Below are 24,717 nucleotides of genomic sequence, written 5' to 3'. Positions count from 1 at the left end.
ACACCTGTATCTGTATTTTTGGGCCCTAGGCCACGGTTTATGCATACGTATTGCTTGGGCTTGAGGCCACAGTTTTTGTGCACATTATTTGGGCCCTAGGCCACAGTTATATTTACAGTCTTACAGGTGATTCTTCATCCAGAACAGGGAGTACTTCAGCTTCTTACTTTCCTGTTTAGTTCAGTTTCAGTTTCAGTTCCAGTATTTTATTGCTTCAGTTGCTTTACATACCAGTACAATTCAAATGTACTGATGTCCCTTTTTTATTGCTTGGGGGCCTGCATCTCGCGATGCAGGTAACGACATACAGGTTGACGATCCAGCTACTTAGGAGTGTTCGTATTAGCTACTGTGGTGAGCCCCAGTTTCCTTCTGGGCGATATCAGTCATGCAGTCCTCACAGCTTTCTAGACAATTACCGTTTTGTATTCATTAAAGGCTTCATAGACACTGTTCAGACAGTCAGATATTTGTTCTGTTAGCCTTGTAGACAGATATACTCAGTCGTTCAGTTGTTTTGGTTTAGTCATGTTGGCTACTGTCAGATATGTTCAGATTGTCTAAGTATTTCCTCATTATGATATTTCAATCAGACGTTTAGTTATAAATTAGTTATGTTTTGGTATCACATGTTGATTCAGCTAGCCAGTTGGTTCGCTCGGTCACATGCAGTCAGGCACCGGGTGTCGTGCTACGTCCAGGCCCAGGTTCGGGGCGTGACATTTAGTTTCAGTTTCGTATTATTCATGTAACCATGTTTATTGATTTGGGGTTGCCCATTCCCCGAGCACCCCACTTACAGTTCTTTCATTCAGTTGCTTTACATAAAAGTAAAATTCCAGTGTACTTTTATCCATATTTCTCGAGGCCTGCATTTCAAGATGCAGGTGCTGATTTCAGGACGATGGATCAGCTCGTTAGGATTCCACAATATTAGCTAGTTGATGAGCCCCACTTATTCAGGGGCGTTATCATTTATTTTTCAGTAGTTATTTTATTTCAGACATTTAGGTATGTTGAGGGCTTTGTCCCAGCAATAGTTAGTATTTTCAGATTCTTGTCAGAGATTTCATAAACTAGTCAATTTTTCCGTGTCAATATTCAGTTTCAGTTACCCTTGTGGGCTACACTATTATCTCTTCAGACCATTTCCGCAATTATTTTAAACAATATTTTCATTATTATTATGATGACTCATGCTATCCAGACTATCCATGTTTTAGAATATATTTCGCATTCAGTATATATCCCATGTTCATTTAGCCAGCCAGTTGGTTCACTCGGTCACATACAGTCAGGCATCGAGTATCATGTTACGTCCAGGCCCAGGTTCGGGGCATGACTACGCTTGGTATCATAGCCTCAGGTTTAAGTATCATAGGGAGTCTATGTAACATTGTCCAGCGGAGTTTCCCCTATGTGTGTGTGGCTCCCACAAATATAAATAGGTAACTACCAAGACATTCAGGATTGTCTCACTTATTTCTACTATAGATCGTGCAGTTAGATCTCTACCTTCAGGAACTTTTTTTTTCTAACTCATGCGTATTACGTAATTTCAGAAAATGCCTCCTAAAAGAAAGTCAGCTACAAGCAGAATGGCTACTACCAATGCTGCTCAGGAGGTGGACTCTCCGGCCCAGGAAGTTGCATCGGGATCATCATCTCTGAGGGCACCCCCACGTACTGATAAGCCTGCGGAGGTTCGCAATACAGTTTCACTACCACTCAGTTCCAAAGATATGGATGTTAGGGGAACTAGCTAGTTGCTCATCCGGATTGTTACTACTCAAGCTCAGAGTCAGGGAACGACTCCAAGTTCAGGTGCTAATGGGGGTCGTCCAGTCTAGGACTTAGGGATTTCTACGTATGAAGCCGCTAGTGTTCACAGGGTCCAACAAGGTAGAGGATCCGCAAAATTTCATTGATGGAGTTCAGAAGATTTTTTGTGTTATGCATGCTACTGAGATAGAGGCAGCAGAGTTGGCAGCTTATCAGTTGCAGGATATTGCTAATATTTGGTATGAGTTGTGGGAATAGTCCCAAGGGGGAGATGCGTCTCCAGTGACTTGGGATGAATTTACATATGCTTTTATTGACTACTTCCTGCCGCTAGAGGTTAGGGAAGCAAAGGCCTTCGAATTCGAGAGGCTCAGCCAAAATAATATGGGTGTGAATAAGTACTACCTAAAATTTGTTTCTTTGGCAAAATATGCTCTGCATATGGTCCCCGATATGAGGGCCAGAGTTAGGCAAATTCTGTTGGGCCTTATACCTGACTTTTACGGTGATGCTAATATCGCTGCTTAGAATAAAGACATGACTATTACCAGGATGGTTTCTTTTGTACAAAGTAATGAGGACAGAATGAAGGAAGAAGAGGCACTCCAGAAAGAGAAGAACATGGAATTCAATAAAAGAGCTAAGTCTACAGGTAACTTCAATCGTGGGGAATATAGAGGCAAACAATTCTTCAAAAGAAAGGTCGTCAGGACCCGCTCTAACTGCAACTAGTGCCCTAACCCCAAATTTTAGGAATGATTAGAAAAGACGAAATTTCAGAGCAGCAGGCACACAATCACAAGCCAGTTGGGTCAAAAGACCTTTGATAATATGATCTGCAGCAATTAGAGTAACTGACACTCGGTGGAGTATGCATGAATATAGATATATGTTATAGGTGTGGCCAACGGGGTCACTATCAGAGAGACTGTCCATCAGTGAGACAGGGTGTCAAAGGTAGTGTGGCTTAGTCCACACATTCAGCAGCTCCTCGTAACTCTCAAGCCGAGTCAGGGTGTGGTGCAGCTAAGTCTGGTAATACAGACGGAGGCTAGAACAGCTTGTATGTACTAGCAGGTTGCTGGGATATAGAGACTCGTGTAGATGTTGTTACAAGTATACTGACAGTCTTCACTTTTGACGGTTATGACCTTATGGATCTTAGATCCACCCTATCATATGTAACCCCTTTTATTGCTAAGAAATTTGGGATAGAGCCAGAAAAGTTGCATGAACCCTTTGAAGTGTCCACTCCAGTTGGAGATTCAGTTATAACTAGACATGCATATAGGGGTTGTCCAGTTAGAGTATAAAATGCCAAAACCATAGCCGACCTAGTAGAATTAGAAATGGTAGACGTTGATGTAATCATGGGCATGGATTGATTGGCATCATGTTATGCCACAGTAGGCTGTAGAACCAAAATTGTAAGAATTGTGGTTCCCAATGAACTAGTTATAGAATGGAAGGGTGATGCAGTAGTACCCATGGGTAGTTTCATTTCCAATCTTAAAGCTAGAAAGATGACCTCCAAGGGATATGTCACGCCCCAACTAGGGAAACGTGCAGGCACCTACCATTTCCCACCTCGATAGGCAAACCCGTCCATTATTCACTCCTAAACTCTAAATAATATAAATCCAATCACCCAGAATTACATAATAAGACTAACATAAATAGATAAATACAATAAGTTCCAAAGATACATCAAATCCCAAAATCTGGTCTAAATAGTACAAGAGCCATCACATAATGTCTAGGAAATACAAGTCTCAAATATCCATAAATAACTGTCTAAATGATAGAATATAAAGACAAGAATAGATAAAAATCATCCGGGCAGCGAATCCATCCAAGTGTTCACCCTAGAATGCTCGTCAAACAACCTGGAGACTCAGTCACGAAGCGAGAAAGTCGAACCGGTCACGAACTCTGCACTCAGAAAAGAATGCAACAAGGTAGAATCAATATAACAACACGTACTGAGTAAGCATCACGGGCCGACAATATTTAGATAACATATACATAAGAAAGAGATTGAAAAAGTAGACATGCTCACAATCAGATATAACTCAACACAGTCCAAAGTATCAAATCCAATACCAAGTTACCAAGGTATTTCCTCAAATCCACTATAAGTCTGAAGCACAACCTTAAGAACCACTATCAAGTACACGTATCACCAAAGATCAACAAACAAGTCCAACATAATGTCATATGTAAATATGCGATGAATGCAATGCAAATGCAGTGATACACATATGCTTCGGGTGGAATATCTTTTCGCCTCGACAGTCATGACCCATGGGGGACCGTTAAGTTCATGTACCTGTTATGGTATACAGCCCGATCGAATAGTCAATGTTGCAGAACGTGCAACTCAATCCCAGGCAGTGTTGCGGTACGCGTAACCCGATCCAAATAAGTGTTGCGGCGTGTAACCCGATCCCAATATATGTATAAATGAGTGAATGCATGATAAAAATGCCAACAAGAATATACGAATCAATGGTGCCACACATGGACACATATCTCAATCACAATATCAATATCATAACCTTACTTTGCTTTCTAACAACCTCAACTACAACCTCAACCATGATAAATATGCTCTCTGAATCATAAGGTAATCACTAAGTATCAACTCTAGAATCAATCAAGTGGCGGCAAGCCAACAACTCACAATAAAGCAACAACTCAATAGAACACAATAAGGCGACAAGCCATTGTCAACAATAATACCAACCTAAGTATTCCATCCCAAACTCCATACTTGAAGGTTTACATGCTTTCTCCAAAAATCACTAACTCTACATATAATTCGCTAACAGTTATGTAAACAAACCATGTCAAGATGTACACTTTTGCATAGATCAGAGCTTTTGCCTTGATTTTTGTGTGAAACATTGACCTGAAGGTTTTCAATAAAATCATTTTCACAAATAAAAGCATGTAAATGAGAACATGGAAAAGATTACATGTGCAGATGAGGAACCATAAGAGATAGTAGCTGTGAAATATGGAGGTATATCAAAGAGAAAGCAAAATATTTTAGAATAATATTCAAAATGTATTCTCAAGCTTAACGCATATAAGACCATACATACATTTCACATGACCAAAGCAGGGTAGTTATTTCTTCAAATAAGAGATACCACACATGGTTTCTCGATAATTAGCTCCATAATTGTTATCATGGCTAGCTTTTAGTGCTAGAGTTCTTTACATTCACTGGACATGTTGGATATGTTGGTGTTCTATGCATTGGAGGACCGTTTGATGGATGATCTAACCTGGTGCTCCAAAGTAGGCTGACTTAAACCTTTAGCATTATGGTCTCATGCTGCAAGTCTTTGCTTCTCCTGAAGCCTCCAAAAGAATAACAGGGTTCAACACATCATCTCTTCCCGGTCATCGTTCAAGATAATACATTCCAACACGACATCACCCTTGATATCACAAATGATATCAATCTTAACCAATTCATTGTCTATGTACAGAAACATGATAAATGCCTTGTCAACAGTTAGTTGGACTCCAAATTAGAGGTTATATCAAAAAAATCAGAATAGTGTAGGAGAGAGTCCATATGAATTCTAGGAGAGAGTCCTATGAATTCTGTAACATGCATGCTCAAGCATGTCACTTAACACAAGACCCAATACAACCAAGTTTCATTTGGAAAACAATATAGAAGAATTTGCTTGCAAAATAGAGACATCATAAATAATTCTATTTACTCTAAATCAAATACTTTTTTTTTAAGTTCTGAATTAAATATCTTTATCCCATTGAAAGAACATTCTTGACATAACACCAGCATAAGCTATAACCAAACATCAGTTAAGGAAAAGTAAGAAACCATTAATGGTGAAATGTAGATGCCAGAAGCTTAAAAAAAATATAACTTTTAGTAAATCATGAATCTATAATAAATCATTTATAACACCCTAGTCATTCTCTCAAAGACAAAACACACACCCTGCATCTTCCTCACTGTATATGCATTTATCTAAGAGTTTGACAAGCCCATCGTCAGATTAAACAACGACTGGTTTCTTCAAGTGAAGCTTGGAAGAATAATTATTTTTTGGGAAGTCTAAGCTTTTAATTTTATCCTGTTTATATATTAATCAAGGATAAAGTATGTTTGATCCAAGGCACTTTACAAAGATTGTCTTTTTTTCCTAAAAGATAGCAAAAACACCTTAAATTGTGAAGGATATTTGAGAATTTTAAGAGGAAAAATAATATATTATCTGCTTGTAGTGACGGACAACATTGTTTTTCTTTGGCATAGAGAACAAAATTTCCAGTGATCGATCAACAACTATTAATGGACCCAATCCATAAGTACGAAATATGGGTAGTTGAATCTTCTTTCTTCCAGTTCTTGTGAAAATAACTGGTCGTAGAAAGTAATAGTTAGCATGTAATTTTCCCTTGATCTTCTGACCAACTAATGCTTACTCTTAATCTTATGGATGTCCAATTTCGTGCTCCTATCCTTTATGACATTTTAAAAGAAAGCTATGTTAGAGGTTCCATCTATTAACCATTTCAATCATTCCTTCTATTTGAAGATAGTATCCCTACTTAATATATTCTGTAGTAGATTTGTTTAGCTGGTTTCAAATATTTGAAATGTTTTCCTTTAGCTGAGTGTCCTCAAGATGCTATATTTTACTGTCCAATAATCTGGTAATATGTATTGACCAATCAACATATGTGACAAACAGAGTCTAACTTCCTAACTCAGACATTTGCTAAGAATCTAGTGTGTTTAGAAGTGCGCAACCTCAATTACTCCTCTTCTGCCAATAGTATGATATGTCAAACTATTTTAAGACTGAGAAACTAAATTCATTCTGAAAATTAGTAAAACCAACATACTCATTATCAGAACCAAAAAAAAGAGAGTAAAACTTCAGATGAAGAACTGGCTTCTCACTTCACTTATCAAAGAAAAGGATTAGAGTTCAATGAATTGGTTTCTTTGAGAAAACTACTTTGCCCCATAAGGGTTTGCAAATGGTATTAGGTGAAAATTACCCCCAGGACAGGGCTTAAGAACAGCACAAGGAAAGATTATTCCAATAAAAAGCCCAACACAATCTTATATCTAAATAACACGGATAATCAAAAAAGGTGGGGTAAACAAAGTAGAAATAGAGGAATAACTCAAGTTTAAGTGTACAGGAAACTCACATAAACTGAGCAGCAGAGAAAAAGAGTCGGGCGGATGAAGCAAAACGATAGAAGATGCTGAGAAAATATTGAGATATGGAGAAAGAACTTTTAGGCAATTCCGCGAATACCCCTAATGCAAGTACGGATGTAGTATCTAAGATAACAAACTCAAAATCCAGCATTACTCACCTTGAAAGAATTGAAACGCATGAATTTTAAGATTAAACCATGAAACGATCAAAAAAGAGCGGGCAAAACAAAAAGGAGCGATTAAGGCCAAAAAAGATAAACAAAAGGAAGGAATTTAATGCTCAAGAACATGGAAGAAAGGGGTAAATACAATAGCAGTGACGTCAACCACGAATTTAATTTCGAAAGAGAACCAGAAGAAATTAGGGAAAAATTTGACATTAAAGCTTAGCAAAAAATTGCAAAACCGACATGAGAAAGACGAAAAGAACTCAAAGAGAAATCCTTGAAAATATTGAGAAGAGAGTATAGTCGAGATATGGTGGAGTCGAGTTCTCTACGTCGTTGGCACAAAACAGAGTTGGAATGATAACGACAGCAGCTCTAAAATTTCAGTCGTCAAATTCAAAAGTCTAAGAAAGCTAGAAACAAAATTTGAAAGACGAACTTACCTAGAATTCTAAAAAATCCGATCGATGATAGCCGAATAGGAGCCACGAACCGTCAAATCTTAGCCTTGCCCTTTCTTTGTGCTTCTAAATACTCGAAGTATAAACACATCCAAGTTCTACATTAGAAATCAAGAAGAAAAATACCCATATTGCTATACTTCTAGTTAGATCAAATTCTAAATCGTGGAATTGGGGAAACTGACCCACAAGGGTAAAATGGAAAATTGGAAGATGGAATATGCAATTCATGCTCTAGATGATCAAACCCCCTATTTAATTGCAAAAACAACTCAAGATTAAGCCTAATTCGGATTTAAAGCAAAACCCCCAAATTTGATATGAGCCTTAATTCTTTAGTCCTCAAATTAATCACTAATAATGAAAGAAATAAGCTTAACAATAATGAATTCATCAAATTATTTGGTTATACTAGTCAATTTCACCATCAATTTCCATTTTGGAAGGCTAAACCTATTTCAAGAAATTTATTATCATACTCATCTTCTCCACTTTGATTCTAGTGATTCTAAGCATGAATTAAGGATCTAGGAAGGTAAATGATGAAATCTATGGTCAAAGATCTTACCTCCAAGAAGATTCAGTGCAAAAGCTTTTCAATTTTCCCAAAGTGTGCTTAGAAAGTGATAAAAGGCATGATAGGGTTCAAGGGTTTTTAACTTAAGGAAAATATGGTAACCTTGCTGCTGCAGCGAGCTCCCCACAGCGGCCAGGGGCCCGCTGTGGCGACTCACGCCAACTCTCGCCTAGCTGGTACGGCAACGACATTCCAGCTACAGCGAGTCTGCCTCAGTGGATACCAGTCCACTGGGGTGATTCACCATGAAGTCTTCTCTCTCGTTAGAGCAGGGTCTTCCTCGCTACAACAAGACTGCTGCAGCGAGGCTAGTGCCACTGCAGCGGACACCAAACACCAGATTTTTCTAGTTTTTGACAATCCTCAACCTTAAACCCTACTATCACTTGAGGCCCCACAGATTCAAAACAACATGCATACCCACATAAAAACGTGCCATGAATTCATCTGCAGCCTCAAAATTTCCAATGGTGGTCTATTTGAGCAAGTCAGCCCCCAATGGCCTAAAGCCAAGTTTCTAACCCAAGTCTCAAAACGCTCCAGAGTACATTGGGGACCAAACCGAACATACTACCAAGTCACAAACGGTCATCCAGACCTCTCAAAATCGACGAAATTTCAAAAAAAGTTTGTTTCCTCAAAAGTCAACTATGGGTCAAACCTACCTTTCGTAAAGGCTCAAAATACCAAGAGTCACACCAAACCCACCCGATGACCTTGGGAAAGGGTCAACAAGGGTAAAATGGTCAATAGTAATATAATGACCAATCGAGTCATTACAGGATATATCTATTACTTAGTCTGTGTTAAGGATACAGACAACTAAACCTTAGTCTGCGTTAGGGATACAGACAAGTAGACCTCATGTCACGCCCAAAAAACCTACCCCGGACGAAACAAGATGCTATGAACAACACCGGAAGCACTTTATAAAATCAATAAATTTCCATTCTTTTGCAATAGTCTTTCTCATTCATTTAAAAGAAGTCATAAATGGCTAAACGTAAACATGCTCAACTTAATAAAATCTGCGAAAGTCTATACTAAACCATTGAAAGCTAAAAGCAACAAATTAAATTAGAGAGGTGCCCTACGAACAAGCATGTGGGTTCACCAATTAGCTTGGAAAGCAGCAAGTTCTCCTACATCGTACGTGTATCACGAACCTGCTCTTCTTCGATACCTAACATATCCTAAAAAATAACAATGGTATACCTAAGTACTGGGTACTCAGTAAGTGTCTCCAGGACAATAGTTAATAGAAAAATATATAAGTAATAAGTTTAATTGAAAACAGTATTGAGAAAAAGTTCAAAACACATAATAGAATATCATGAACATCCAGTATAAGTCAATGATGAAGAAACAATCACTTTCAATCCTTAAGCCGTTCTCATTACCTTAAGTTCTTTCAAAAACAGTTCGAAATCCAAAGATAGAATAAGTCAGTAACCTTGGTAAAAGCACCAGTCTAAGGCAATAACATAGAAATATATCAATTTCAACTTAGTATACCGTTCATTACGTTAAGTGTTTTCAATCATGAACCCAAGATCATCAATAAGCCATTCACAGGCAACCAAAGTATATCACATGCCAATACAGTCCCAAATCAATATAACGAAGGGATAACCATTTAAGGTTCTCTAAATTGCATAAAAGCACCACATCAAGGCTATAAACCCATGATGGCTAGAGATAGAATGTACGAGTCTATCAAACAGTGTAGAGAACCAGGTTCTCTATCTATTCTCTTAAATAAAATAGAAGGTAAATGACACAAGATATTTAAGTGGAAACTTCTTGCTCAAGGAATTAAAACTCACGACCTACCAAAGTAGGATTTCCTCAAACTTCACTAAACTGAGAAACTTCATATTACAACCTACTGCAACCGAGGAATTAAATTCTTAATCCCTCCCCCTTACAATAACTTTATTGCAAGGCCTTTATAATAACTCTAATGCAAAGAACACACCTTGACTAACTCTAGCCAAGTAAAAACCACAAAAGGTTGAAAATTTGTCCTACCAAGAACTTCTTAAAAGCAGTGTAGGAATACAATGTTAGAGAACAAAAGAAAAAGACTCAACAACTTAAAAAGACTTAAGATATTGACAGTAATTAGAGAACTGGTCCTTCAGTTGTTGCAGCTTTGTTTTTTATGAGCAATTTGAGAGCAGTGGCGGCTACTACTTATGAGAAAATAATTTTCTAATTTGCAAAGTGTTGGGGTTTTTCTTGTGACACGTTGTTTAAATAGGTGGAGCAAGTGATGTTATGAAAGAGACATTTTAGTGCCCACTAGCAACAACACAGCTGCTAGTTGGTATAGTGTCAGCAGCTTTACAGCTGTAGAGTTGACTGAGCAACGGCTAGAACCTGATCGCATCTGGTTTCTCATCTGGTCCCTCTATAAACATAACATGCAGCTATGTTGTCGTACAACTGCTAGTTGGTACGGTGTCAGCAGCTTTGCAGCTGTAGAGTTAACCGAGCAAAGGCTAGAACCTGATCGCATATGGTTCCTCATCTGGTCCCTCTATAGATATATCTGGTTCCTCTATAAACATAGCTGGTTCCTTGAATGAGTTTGTCAAATCATCAAAACGCAAAATATCATAACTCATCAATTTTTCCCTTTTTGATGATGACAAACACATAATTTATATTCCCCTTGAGAACCAGATCCCTACTTGTTCCCCTAAGAATTAGACATGTCTTTCAGCAACAGCAGCAATTGAAATGCAGTATCGTTATCGTATCCTCCTTAATTAACCCATTAGAAAACTTTCCCCATTAGCAAACTTAAGTCAAACGACCCCATTAGTAAACTTCCTTTTTTTGGCATCATTAAAAAGAGTAAGGACATGAACATTAAGAGCAAAGTTAGTGACATTAACTAAGCCCACTTTAGGGCAACACTAACATGAACAATCAAAAGCAAGCAAGATAGAATAACATTGCACGGAATAAAGATAGTGCCTAACTAGTAACACATTAAGCAGTAGCATCAAAAACATAATAGTAGCATCAACAAGTACAAAACATGATAATCAAACCAGCAATAGTGCCAGAGTCATTAAAACGGAGTTCAAGAAGGAATAAACGGGGGCATGAAAGTAGGGGTTCTGAGGGGTTAGGACACAGAAGGGAGAGAATGAGAGTGCTAAGAGGAGGAACAACTTAAGGAATCAGCTTGAGTATCTTGTCAACTCGCTCATTTGCTGCTCTGTGGTCATGGACCAACTTCTTGGTCAAATCATCCACCTGTGCCTTTAGCTTTGCATTTTCTTCTTTCAGTGATTCAAAGGCACCAAGTTCCCCACCTCCCATTGCATCTTTCTGAATTTTAGTCTTCAGAATGGTGCTCTCAGCTTTTAACCTGGCCAATTTCTGCATTTGTCACCTCTGGTGCATCAATTAGGCTTGAGATTATCGAGTTGTTCCAAACTCCTTCTCTCTTTGGTACACATTCACACTCCTCCAAGGTGCTCAATGTAAACATTTGTTTCTTCGAACCCACGGTTGCTTTCCTAACTTTGACATCAAAATACTCAAACACCTTTGTAAGAAAGAAGCCATATGGCAAGCCATGTCTACCACCTTTTATACTAATCACCTTTTGTATATGCTTAATCATAAGAGCTGGCAAACTGATAGGACTGAAATTGCCAAAGCCTCGATGAGGTACAGTGTCACTACCCAATTTGACATAAGTCGTGCAGGCACTTACCTTTTCAACCTTGGTAAGCAAACCCTCGAACCAATGATAAATAAAGGCATGAATAATTAAATCAAGCAAGCGGAAAGAATAAATACGTATGTCTCACAATATTATATAATAGGATAGTGCGGAATAAGAAATACCACCAAGGTCTAGTCTAAGTCTTACAAGAGCATCTAATGAAAATATACAAGTCTGGATAATAATACATAAATCCATCCATGTCTCAGAATAGCAAAACAAGACATAAAATAGGAAGAGTCTTCAAGGCAGCGAACGTCTATGCTCACCCTGGAAACTCGCAACAATCCTGAAGGAGACGATCAACAACGAGAGATGAAAGTAGAACCAACCTGATACTCTGCATTCATAAAGGAATGGAGCAAGTGCAGTCAGTATAAAACAATGGTACTGGTAGGCATCATCGGCCGACTAAGCATAGCTAACACAAGTTAGATAATAAAGCAAGATATGCAGGAAAACTAACAAGTATATGTCAAACATAATCGAAGTCGAGTACACGTCATTGCCTAAGTGAAGCATCTAATCCCAATTGCACCAAGTCTCAATATATAACCGAATCCAACATCACAAGTACATAACCAAGTCATCTCAAAGTAAACCGTGAATGCAATGCAATGCCATGCAATAATTTATGGATGTCGTGCAAATGTTGTGTACACATGTACTCCAGACGGAAATATCAATGTCTCGGTAGCACAACCCAAGGTGACTCGCGAAGTCTAAGTGCCACCCCTCTCGGATCTTTGCCCAACTACCCCGGATCTTTTTCCGCGGAGGGTTCTTATCGGCACCATCCTGGGGGACCCGCGGAGTCCATGCACTCACTCAATCCACGAACATCGGATATCGAACTCTTATGTCACTCAAGTAAAAATCGAGCCCAGCTGATCACAATGTTTCATCAAGCATCATCAATATCTCAACAGTATATCATGAAGAATGAGAGTGCGTGCAATGCATGTATCATCATCAATAATCATGCTCAATATCACAAGTACTAACAATGGGTACGCCAACAATATATCCGAATCACAAGTACCAACAGCGGGTACGCCAACAATATATCAGAGTCACAAGTACCAACTGTGAGTACGCCAATAATATATCAGAGTCACAAGTACCAACAGTGGGTACGCCAATAATATATCAGAGTCACAAGTACCAACAGTGGGTACGCCAACAATATATCAGAGTCACAAGTACCAACAGTGGGTATGCCAATAATATATCAGAGTTACAAGTACCATCAGTGGGTACGCCAATAATATCATATTCAAGATAGAACAACAGATTTCAATATCTACTAACAACACGTGGCCTCAAGCCAACACAATAGAACAATCAAATCACAACACAACGGGGTGGCTAGCCCCAAACACACAACAGGGCCCAACCTAAGACAATATCCATCCCAACTTCACACCCGAAGGTTTACATGTTGTCTCCGACAATATCATCTAAATATATGCTTCGCTACACGAGGTTTCACCAAGGGCAAGCCATAACGTACCTGAATGGCCGAACCGCAAATACCAACAACTCACTCCTTTGCCTTGCCTTGCCTTTCCGCTGAGCCTCAGATTCAAAGTAGTCTAAGCAAAATCGAAATCTAGATTAGAAATCATGAAGAATGATACTAATATTACCACCATTCAATTTAGGTCAAATCCAACCCTAGAATTTGGGAAAGCGGGGCCCACAAGGTCAAAATTCGAAAGCAAAATATCAAATTAAGGATTAGGTGATCATAGTCCAACTACTAATTGCTGATTTAACTCAAGGATAGACCTAATTTCTGATTCCAAGCAAAACCCCCAAATTTGGGTATAAACCCTAACTCTTTGATTCAAGAATTCAACTCTAATAATAGGAGATAAGTGATTAACAATCTTAGATTCATCAAAATCTAGCATAGACCCCATCAATTTCATCATTAATAAGCCTAGATAGAACATTCATCAAAATCCACTTTCATCATCCATTACAAAGGAATTTATAAGGAAGAAGGGATCTATGATGATTAGAAACACGAAATTAGTAAAGGGATTAGTAAAACTTACCACTAAGAGCTTTCTCCAATAACCTTCTAAAATAATCCTCAAGAGCTCACTTTTCAAAATGATAGACTAAGGGCTTATTTAATGCACACTTAATGAAATAACAGGCCCGTTACCGCCACGACGGTAACGGGGCCGCAATAAGGGCACCACAACAGCGCCCACCAGACCGCCCCAGCAGTCTGTGCCAAGACATACTTGGCAGCCCCAGCGGCCATCATGCCGCAACAGCGTTGCCGCTGGGACGGCACTGGTGCCGCCAATGCGACACCAGGTACCAGAATCCCACCAGAATTTCTATGTCTCAAACGGAATCCCGAACCACTCCCGAGGCCATCTGCTCATAAACCACATACACAGACCCACACAAAAATATGCTACGAACGTGCTCGTGGCCTCGGAATTCCAACGGAGGTCTCGTTGACCGAGTCAACTCTCGATACCTCATCTCCAACTTCTCAACCCAAATCTCAAAATGCATCCGAGTGCATTGGGAGCCGAACAAGATATACATACAAGTTCTAAATGGCCATCCGGACCTCTCGGAATCGACGGATTTTTGAAAAGGTCCATTTACCCAAAAGTCAACTTCAAGTCAACTTTTTTTGGCTTAAAGCTCATATTTCACAAAAATTCGCCCAAATCAAGTCTAGACACCTCGAGAAGTATGTCAACGCTCCCCTCGGGTTAAAAGTGAGGTAATCAATACTCAAGAAGGGACGAAAATGTTGAAAAGACTATAACGACCAAACGGGTCGTTACATACATATCATGAATAGCTATAATGGACCTTCTCTCAACACGGGAAAGTACCACTTTGTTGACCAATTCAAACAAGAGTTGATATTCGGGCTTAAGTTGTTTCTTGAACATTTTTTCTCCAGAAATGGTCCCTTTTTTACTTCATAATGATGTTCATGAAGTCCGTTGAAGCTACCCTCCCTTTCACAGTTTTTAATCCATCAATAGGTACTTCAAGAATTTCCCTGAGCTTTTCTTCATCAACCTCAAATTCAATGCCATTCACATAACTTAGAAGAGGATCATCTTTGACAGACAAGTTGAGATAGAAATTTCCAACTTCTTCTTCAAACACATTAGGGACTGGAGGTAGAAATAGCTAGTTCCATTCCTGGAATTCTACTATCTCCAGTAGTTCTTGCATTCTTGGTTTTTCTGCAATAACTGGATCAAAGGCTCTTCCATTTAGAACCTTCTAAGATTTCACAATATCCTTCCTCTCCCCCTCTGAAAGTTCAACTTTCAACCTTTTTGACAAGGAACCAGGTTCCTCACTTTCATGTTCCTTCCTCTTTCTGAGAGGAGCTTTTTCTCTCTTTTCCTGGGATTTCTGAGGACCCATTTCCTTCTTATCACCAGCAACTGACTTACCCTTCTTCATTTTATTTTTCTTGACATTTTTCCTCTCAAGTGGATCCTCTTCCACCTCTGTATACTCTTCATCACAAACTTCTAAAACTTATTTGATGGCACCTCCTCCTCATCAATCAACGACCTTCTCACCAGATGCTTGTTCTTTTCTAACGAAGTTTGCTCTTTGTTAGTCTTTTGGGCAGAGTCTAACTGAGCTTTCACTGATTTAGTGATTGGTTTCCTTTTAATGGCAACATGCTTTTGTTTACTTACTCTGGACTTTGGCAAGGACCCATAATTCCTTTTAAAAACAAGATCTAAGGGTACATCCTCTTCATCATCATCCTTTGAAGAAATAGCGGGACTAGGTTCCTTTCCAGTAGATAATTTTTCTAGTGGCACAGTTATAGTGGACACACGCTGGGAACCTGGTGTCCCATCACACAATGGAGCACTCTTAACCACAAGAGAACTGGATTCCCCCTATACAGAGGCACCAGGTCCCTCTATAATTTCACCCCTTCAATGCATCTACAAACCCAGCAATACTCTCAACTTATTTTACCAAACTATTTGTCCCACCATTTTCCCTTTCATTGAGAAACTCATCAAGGAGATAATCGACAGAGGACTCGGAATGTCCTTTGTCTAAATCATCAGCTTTAGCACTATCTAGGGGAGTAGGGTTATCTGGCATAGAAGTTGTTTCCTAGGGACCACAGTGGTTTCCTCAGATACCATCTTTTCTCAAGAAGTCCTCGTTTCTCATTAACAGAGCCAGACGAACTTGGTATAGTAGTCGTTTCCTCAGGGACCGTAACTGTCTCCTCATATACCATAGTTATTTCCTCAGAACCCACCTTTTCTCCAACAAGTTCTTATTCTTTTGTATCAGCACCAGAGGAACCTTTTATTTCTTCCTTATTATTGGTGACTATGACCTTTCCATCATTTTTCTCAATTTCTTTGGTATTCCCCAAAACTTTCTACTACGATACTATCTTACCACTTTTATTCGAAACTGGGTTCTCTTTAGGAGCAAAGGTCGGAGATGAAGGCATGAATTTCTTATCTGATTCCTTTGAGTTCATAGAGGAACATAGGATGTGGGTTTTGAGGGTGAGAGTGAGGGATTTTGGTCGGAAGGAATTGGCAATTTTAGGGGTGATTTCTGAGGGTTTGGTTCAGACGAGTTTAGGGATTTTAGAGGGGATATGGTGATCTCTGTTTCTGGAGTGTTTAGGATGGTGGATTGGGATTGAGACATGGTCAATTTCTACAGGAGAGACTTGAAGAGATGAGGTTTGATGTGATGGATTAAGTTAGGGGAACATGAACGTTTTTGGTTTAACTAAAGAGTGAGGGTGTAGTAGGAGAGTGAAGTTGTTGTCAAAGGTTTTGAAATGAGTAGAGGATAAGGAACTAATCTGATTGGGAGTAAGATGGAATGGCGGAAGTTACACCTGGTCCTCTTTTAGCAGATTATCTTTGCCTTTGATTGCCATTATAACATAAATTTAGAGCTTCAATGTAACATCCCGTAAATCCGAGTTAGGTGGGAATGTATAAAAACCAGTATTAAGTTGATATTTTCTCCATATGAATCAATTCGGGATGAATTCGGGTGATAAACGGTCGTTTTGAAGTCAAACCAAAAAGTGAAGTTTTTAAGGCCTTCTAAATTCGTCTAAGTCTGAGACAATCTGTACTTATGGCCGGTTTTTGGGTACTTGTATTGGGAATTTAAGAAAACTCAAAACATAAAAGTTGTAGGTCTTTGAAATGTCTTTCCAACCATATATTATGGAGCTCAAACGTAGCTCTGTACTAGAAGTTATGCCCGTATTACTAGACGCTGCGCAGTCTGCGCGAAGTGCCTTTTAGGTGCGCGATCGCGCACCAGAGGCATTGTTACTGCCTTCGCTGTGTGATCAGCTGCGCGAAGTGGGCTTCCAGCTGCGCGGTCGCGCACTGAAAACGTTGTTTTGAAAGCCTAACTTCGTTATATTCATCCCCACTTCATTTTAAACCAATTTTTCTGAGGAAAAGAACATCAAAGAAGTCTCTCTAACTCTAAGGTGAGTCTATACTCAATCTCCATCAATCATACACCAAAGTTCATCTCTTCTTGATCATAAATCATCTCTCCAAACCCTAGGTTCTTGAAAATTCAAGAAGAGGAAGAAGAGAGGTGTGTGGGATTCGTCTAAAAGGTAAGACTTCTAAGTTTTCTAAGTTTATTGTTAAGTTTGGGTTAGAGTAGAAAGTTATACAAGATTAGAATCCGCTAGTGATTCATGGAAGTGTTCAAGAACACGTTCTAGACATGAAAACCCTAGTTTTTCTATAAAGGGGGTATATGGGTAGAATTAGATTAAAGCTTTAATCTTTCTCATCTAAATCCATTGTAGATTGATTGTTGAACCTTGAGAATTCCGTTTTGCTAGCTTTTAGCGAGATTTAAGGTATATCTCTCTTTTGAAAACTTATTTTGGATGAAAATCACTTTTGAAACTATTGTTGGAAGTATAACTTTCATTCAAGGTTTTTTAATGAATGAAAAGAAAAGTAATATTTTCTTGTTTCTTGAACTCTAATTCATGTCTAAATGGTGGTTAATGTGTGTGAGGAGACAAACCCACATTAAACCTAGATTGTAACAAAGCCTATATATGTATATGATATTATGAACGTCTTCCTCTATAAGAGATGCTTAATAATAATGGTTAAGGGTTGGTAATGATATTCTCAGTGATGAATTAGGACATGAAAATCTTTCGTAAAGAAGTTAAACGTTTTCAAAACATTGATTGAAATGACTTATTCTTTCAATATGGAATAATGAACCTCAATGACAATTGATGATGTGACTACATTACAAATGAATTATGAATTGGCTTCTATGCTATGAAAACTGGTTGTTGTGTTTTGCCTAGCTACTCTAGAGAAAGGGTAGCCACTATGAATCCTAGTGTGATAAGGCCTAGCCATTCAGGAGGAAGAGTGGACACTTCCAGGTTCGCTACCTGGGTGTGATTATGCCTAGCTATTCGGAAGGAAGGATAGCCACCGCTGAATTTGATATTCCGGTGTGGTACGCTGTGACAAGGGAACCTCTACGGTCACCCCTTCGATATGCTTGATTCTTGGGCCTGTATTGGCATGTGTGATATTCTTGTTTTCTCATGGAATTATTGTTGTTAATTATGATCAATTGAAAATCATATTTGAAGTTGTGTCTTGACAAGAGGCCTTATAATCGATTTTGATAATTCATATTAAGATACACAAACTGAATTAACTGTTCTTACATTGGTTTCACATGATTTTCAGGACTGATTTCTTTATATATTATTGTACTTTATTTTCATATTACTTGTTGTCCCCGAGGCACTCACTGAGTACAAAGTACTCAGGCATACCATTGTTGTTTTTTATGGTATGTTAGGTAACGGTAAAGAGCAGGTTCTTGATACTCCGGGCGTTTAGGAAGGACTTGCGGTTGCTGCTGATTTAGTGAGCCCACACATTCATTCGTGGGACACTCTATTTATTTAATTCCATTTAATTATATTAGTTTCTGGGCTGCGTCCCGATGGGTTAGACATTATTCCTTATTCTTAGAAGCTCCTTAGTATACATTCGAATGTGGGTAGAAGAAGAGTTGTTGTTTAACTCTTTCAGGCACACTATCATGTCTTGGTTGAATTGTTTAAATTATAAAGACTTCCGCTGATTTAATCCATATACTTATGACTTGTTTACCTTTACTTTATAAACTGTTGGAGGCAAATGTTGAACCTGGCGGGTTCAAGTGTTATTATTGTGTCGTTTAGGTTCTTCCAATGTTGTACATGATGTCGGATGCCGGTCACGTCTAGGGTGGGTTTCGGGGCGTAACATTCAAACCAAACAAAAAATTATGTGAATTGTGTTTGTATATTGAAAAACTAAATGACAAACATATCTAGGGAAAATGACAAACAGATTTTATCAGGAAGAAATGACAAACAGATTTGGGGATTTTATCGATCTCTATCAACGATTTGAGCTAGATTGGCTCTAATACCAAGTTGAATCTAAGCTAACTGGATTGAATTATATCTAAGCTAACTGGATTGAATTACCACTTTGATTGAGAATGCAACAATTGAGATTCAAGTTGAATCCCTATAAAATATCTTCAAGTTTGGAGAGAGAGAGATATACGTAAGAAAGAGCTTAAGTTGGGGAAATGAAATCCAAATTCATTTCTGTGTAAACTGCAGTATATATACAAGTATACAAGAGGAAAGGAAAAATATCTAAACTAACTATAAGTCTATAACCAACCTATGATGACATGAGCTATCAATAAGATGTCAAGCTCCTCTCCACTAACTAACTAACTCTAGCATAACTAACAGCTAAGCCAAACATAATTATGCATTCTAAAACTAAAACTAAATCTCAACAATTTTTCATGAGCTAAGTACACGAAAATTCTATTTTCAATTGTTAAAGACAATGAGAGTTGAACCCGGGATCTTTATCTGCTCCGACACCATATTAAATTAAAAGCATTAACTTTTTAAAAAATATATATTGTCAATGAACACAACATGAAACAGGTGGTCTACTCTACTGTCCATGTATGTCAATTTATTTGTAAGTGACAATTTGTTTTTCCTTGTTCCGTGTTAGGTAAATTCAACTAATTAGTAGTCATTGGTCTATATTTTCAGCATTATTGTTAGATAAGACACTTGTTGACATGTGGTGATTTGATGGTGGAATATTTTAGAACATAATTAGATTAAACTATTTAAACTGATCGCCGGTGCAATATCAAAAGAAATTATCAAGGCCGGCTTAGGTGTAAGGCAGGTCAAGCAATTGCTTGGGGCCTATATTTTGAGGGGCCCACTCATAAAATGATCCTATGTACTTATATGTTACTACTACTTTTAAAAAAAAAAAAAAAGTAGTACTAGTATTATTAGTTACATCCACGTGAATACTATTTTTGGAGAGGAAGTTTAAAGCAACTTTTTCTCCATTTAAAGTGGGGAGGGTGCCCCTCTTTCTCTAAAACTACTCTATATAATATTAATTATTTTAAAAAAAAATTGTACTCCCATCTTCTACTGTTAGGAGAGTTATTTTAGGAGAAGATTTACAACAGTAATTTTTTGGGATTTGGAACCGTTGCATTGGGAAGGAATAGTTTCTCTTTATATTCTAATAAATCACATATTATTTATATTATCTCTTTACCTTTTTACTTCTTCTTTTCATTATTATTATTCTATTCTCAAGCCTCCTAAACCCTTAATATTCTACTTCAAAACTTACAAAAGTTTAAAATTTATTTTTTGATGTGTCCTTCAAAATTTCAAGCATTGCAAGAAGCAAACATTACATTGAAGCGATATCATTATATTAACTTATCAAATTCTTGAGCCAGGCGTTATTATTCTAGCTTTATATTATATTTCTCATTGAAAACTTGTGATTGTCAATATTCTTGTATGTACGCTTGTTGTAGTTATTATTAGAATTTATTCAATTTAAATATGTCAACTAGAAAATATGCAACTGGTTATACAAAAAGAGAAAATATGAAGAATTAATTAACTCCCAAAAAGGAGCCCTTGATAGTTTATAACAAATAACAAAAATCTGGAATCGAAAAATATGGGAGGATGTTCTTCAAATGAACAAATCCCTAATAGAGTTGAGTTAGATGATAATAATATCCAAGAAGAAAATCTAGAAGAAGTTACTGAGAAATCTGACACAGTTTCAGAAAATCAAAACTCCTAAATGATTTAAAAATATATACGATCCCAGTCAATGGAATACTATAGATACAACGTTGAGAGATCTATTAGTAGAAAAAGGACCAATTAGAATAACTGACATAAATGTTTCAAAGGATAATGTCTCCGGATATTTTTCTACAACACATTATATTCAAGTACTGGCAAATGGGGAAAGACATGAAATAAAATGGTTAATTTACTCTAAAGTTGGATAAAGTTTTTTGTTTTTATTGTAAATTATTTAGTACAACTTTTAGTACTTGTAACAATAAACTAGCTAGTGAATGTAGTAATGATTGGAGAAATCTTAATTCTAAGCTTAAAGGTCGTGAAGTAACAAATTAGCATATTATTAATATGAGATGTGTGGATTGATTTAGAAATTAGATTGCACAAAAAAAAACAATTGATAAAGATGTGCAGGAACAAATCAATAGAGATAGAGCGCATTGGAAAAATGTATTGTGAAGAATCATTGCCATGATCACTCTTGGAAAAAAGCTTTTGGGGAAAAAAATGAAAAGATCTATCAAGAAAGTAAAGGAATTTTTTAAGCCTAATTGAAATAATTGCATAATTCGATCCAGTTATGCAAGAACATATTCGGCGAATTGAGCATGATAAAATCCATAACCATTACCTTGAGCATAATATACCAAATGAATTGATAACTTGTTGACAAGTGAAATCAAGAATAAAATTATTAAAAAAATTAAAGAAACAAAGTACTTCTCAATCATACTTGATTGCACTCCATATGCAAGCCATCAAGAACAAATGTCTTTTGTATTGCGGAGTGTGGATATTTTAGCTTCTCCAATAAAAATTAATGAATATTTTTTAGAGTTCTTAAAAGTAGATGATATAAGTGGAAAGGTATTTTTGAAGCTATTATAGATGAGATAAAAAAATGTAGGACTTGATATTGACAATTTAAGAGGACAAGAATATGATAACGGATCCAATATGAAAGGAAAATATCAAGGAGTGCAAAACAAGGCTTCTCGATGTAAATCCTAGAGCATTTTATACACCTTGTGGTTGTCATAATTTAAATTTGGTTCTTTGTGACATGGCTAATTCTTGTACAAAAGCTATATCATCCTTTGGAGTGATACAACATATATACACGCTATTTCCTTCTTCTACTAAGCGATGGAAAGTTTTAAAAGATTTTATACCCAATCTAACTTTTAAATCATTGTCACAAACACGTTGGGAAAGTTGTATTGAAAGTATTAAAGCATTAAGATTTCAAGCACCACAAATAAGAGATGCTTTAAAATTAGAAGTTAGTGATGATCCAAAAACTAAAAGTGAAGCTACTTGTTTAGCGACATATGAACTTGAAAATTTTGAATTTTTATTGGGTATGGTTATTTGATATGATATATTATTTGTAGTTAATTCAATTAGTAAAAGTTTACAATCTAGAGATATGCATATTGATGCCGCCATAGATCAACTAAGAGGTCTAATTGCTTTCTTTCAAAAATATAGAGAAGAAGGATTTGTAACTGTTATGATTTCTGATAAGGAAAAAGGTCGCCTGAGATGAATATAGAACCTGATTTCCAGTTAAAAAAAAAAACGCGTAATATTTAGAAAGAAACAATTTGATGAAAATGTAGATAACGAAATCACAAAAAGTCTCTTGAAGAATCTTTTAGAGTTGATTACTTCTTATATATAATATCACTTAAAAATAGATTTGAACAATTTGAAGCATATGAAAATATTTTTGGCTTTCTATTTAGTGGTAAAAAATTGAAATCACTAGATAATGAGAGTTTGAAAAAATATTGTCTTAACCTTGAACTTTCTTTAACACAAAATAGTTATTCTGATATTGATGGTTTAGATTTATTCGTTGAATTAAAAGTGTTGAAAGAAATAATAAATGTAGAAGATAATGATCTAATCGAAATACTCAATCAAATAAAAAAATTTGATTCTTTTCCAAATACATATATTGCTTATAGAATAATGTTAACAGTTCCTGTAACTGTTACCTCAGTCGAAAGAAGTTTTTCCAAACTAAAATTGATAAAATCTTATCTAAGATCAACAATATCTCAAGAGAGATTGAATGGCTTAACTATATTATCAATTGAAAAGGAATTATTAGAACAAATCAATTATAAAACAGTAATTAATGGGTTTGCATCTCAAAAAACTAGAAAAGTAGATTATATATATATATATATATATATAAAACAATCTTTTCTTGAAAAAGTTATAGGGCCCTCTGTGAAATTTTGCTTTAGGCCCCCCTATCTTGTTGACCCAGCCCTAGAAATTATATGCATGCAGTTTACTCGTTTTGATCTTGGATGACAGAATATTTTTTTTGGAAAGTCGATATAAGCAAAGAAAGATCCATAATTTAAAATTTATGAATTTTTATAATGATGTTAAGTTGATATATGTAATTAATAGTAAAAGAATTTATAGTCGAATATTTATAAATATTTAGCAAATTTATTAATACATACACTAATTGACAAAAAATTATTGAATTCACGTGAACACATATGTTACATACCAGTTTCGCCTCCGGCGACGTGTATTTCTTTAGGTTTTTGCAGTCTGTCTTTTTCTTAATTCCTTCGAGAAAAATACGAACTCCCCATCATTAGAATATGCAAGAGTTTTTTTTATTAATCTAATAAAACATAAATAAGAAATACTTGCACAACTACTTCCCACAGCTACATTTTAGCTAATCAAACAGCACAATGAATCAGACTATGAATTCAAGATGAAATCAATACATCGTACTATAATGAGTAAATTGTAATGTGAAACGCACAGGTAGGTTAGATTTAAGATAAATTAGTCTGTCACATATGAATTTTCTTTGCTGTTTACATTTTTTTGTCACATATGAATTGCCCTATGATGTATAAACTAGATTTTGCGACCCCGCTATTTGGTCATATATCACGGTATCCTAAAATGATAGATCATGTTCATTGAAGATCATGTATTCGTCTCAATTTATGTGATTCTCGGATTTCGAGATTCAAACAAATCTTTTTTAACGCATTTTGTTATATATCTTTTAAATATTTTAAACTATTTATTATATCAATTTATAATACTTTATACGTAATTTTCAGATATGTAAATTTTATTCTAAAAAACTTAAAAATTTCATATCCAAATTAAATTGTTTCTCTCGTAATTCGAATTGTGCCACGTAAAATTGAAACAGATAGAGTAAGGTTTGACTCAAGTCTTTGACTGGAGAAGCCGGTCTCCAGTAAACCCACCTAAAATGGTTGTTGTTGGTAGTTGAGGATATGCCCTTAGCAAGGACAACAACTACCTTTAATTCCTTGTTTTCTTTTTCTCTTTTTTTCTCTCTTTTATTATTTTTTCCCTTTGACTTGAAGTCTTAGATCTTCAATTGTTCTTTTTCTTTCTAGCCCCAACGACCCCCTTCCTCCTCTCTTAACAAAGAAACTTTACCAAGTGACTTATCCAAAAATTATGTGTAAGGTAAAAAAAAAAGTATACA

The sequence above is a fragment of the Lycium barbarum genome, chromosome 3, assembly GCF_019175385.1.
Source record: "Lycium barbarum isolate Lr01 chromosome 3, ASM1917538v2, whole genome shotgun sequence".
In the NCBI taxonomy this organism is placed as follows: Eukaryota; Viridiplantae; Streptophyta; class Magnoliopsida; order Solanales; family Solanaceae; genus Lycium; species Lycium barbarum.
Note: the sequence above shows the minus strand (reverse complement) of the source record.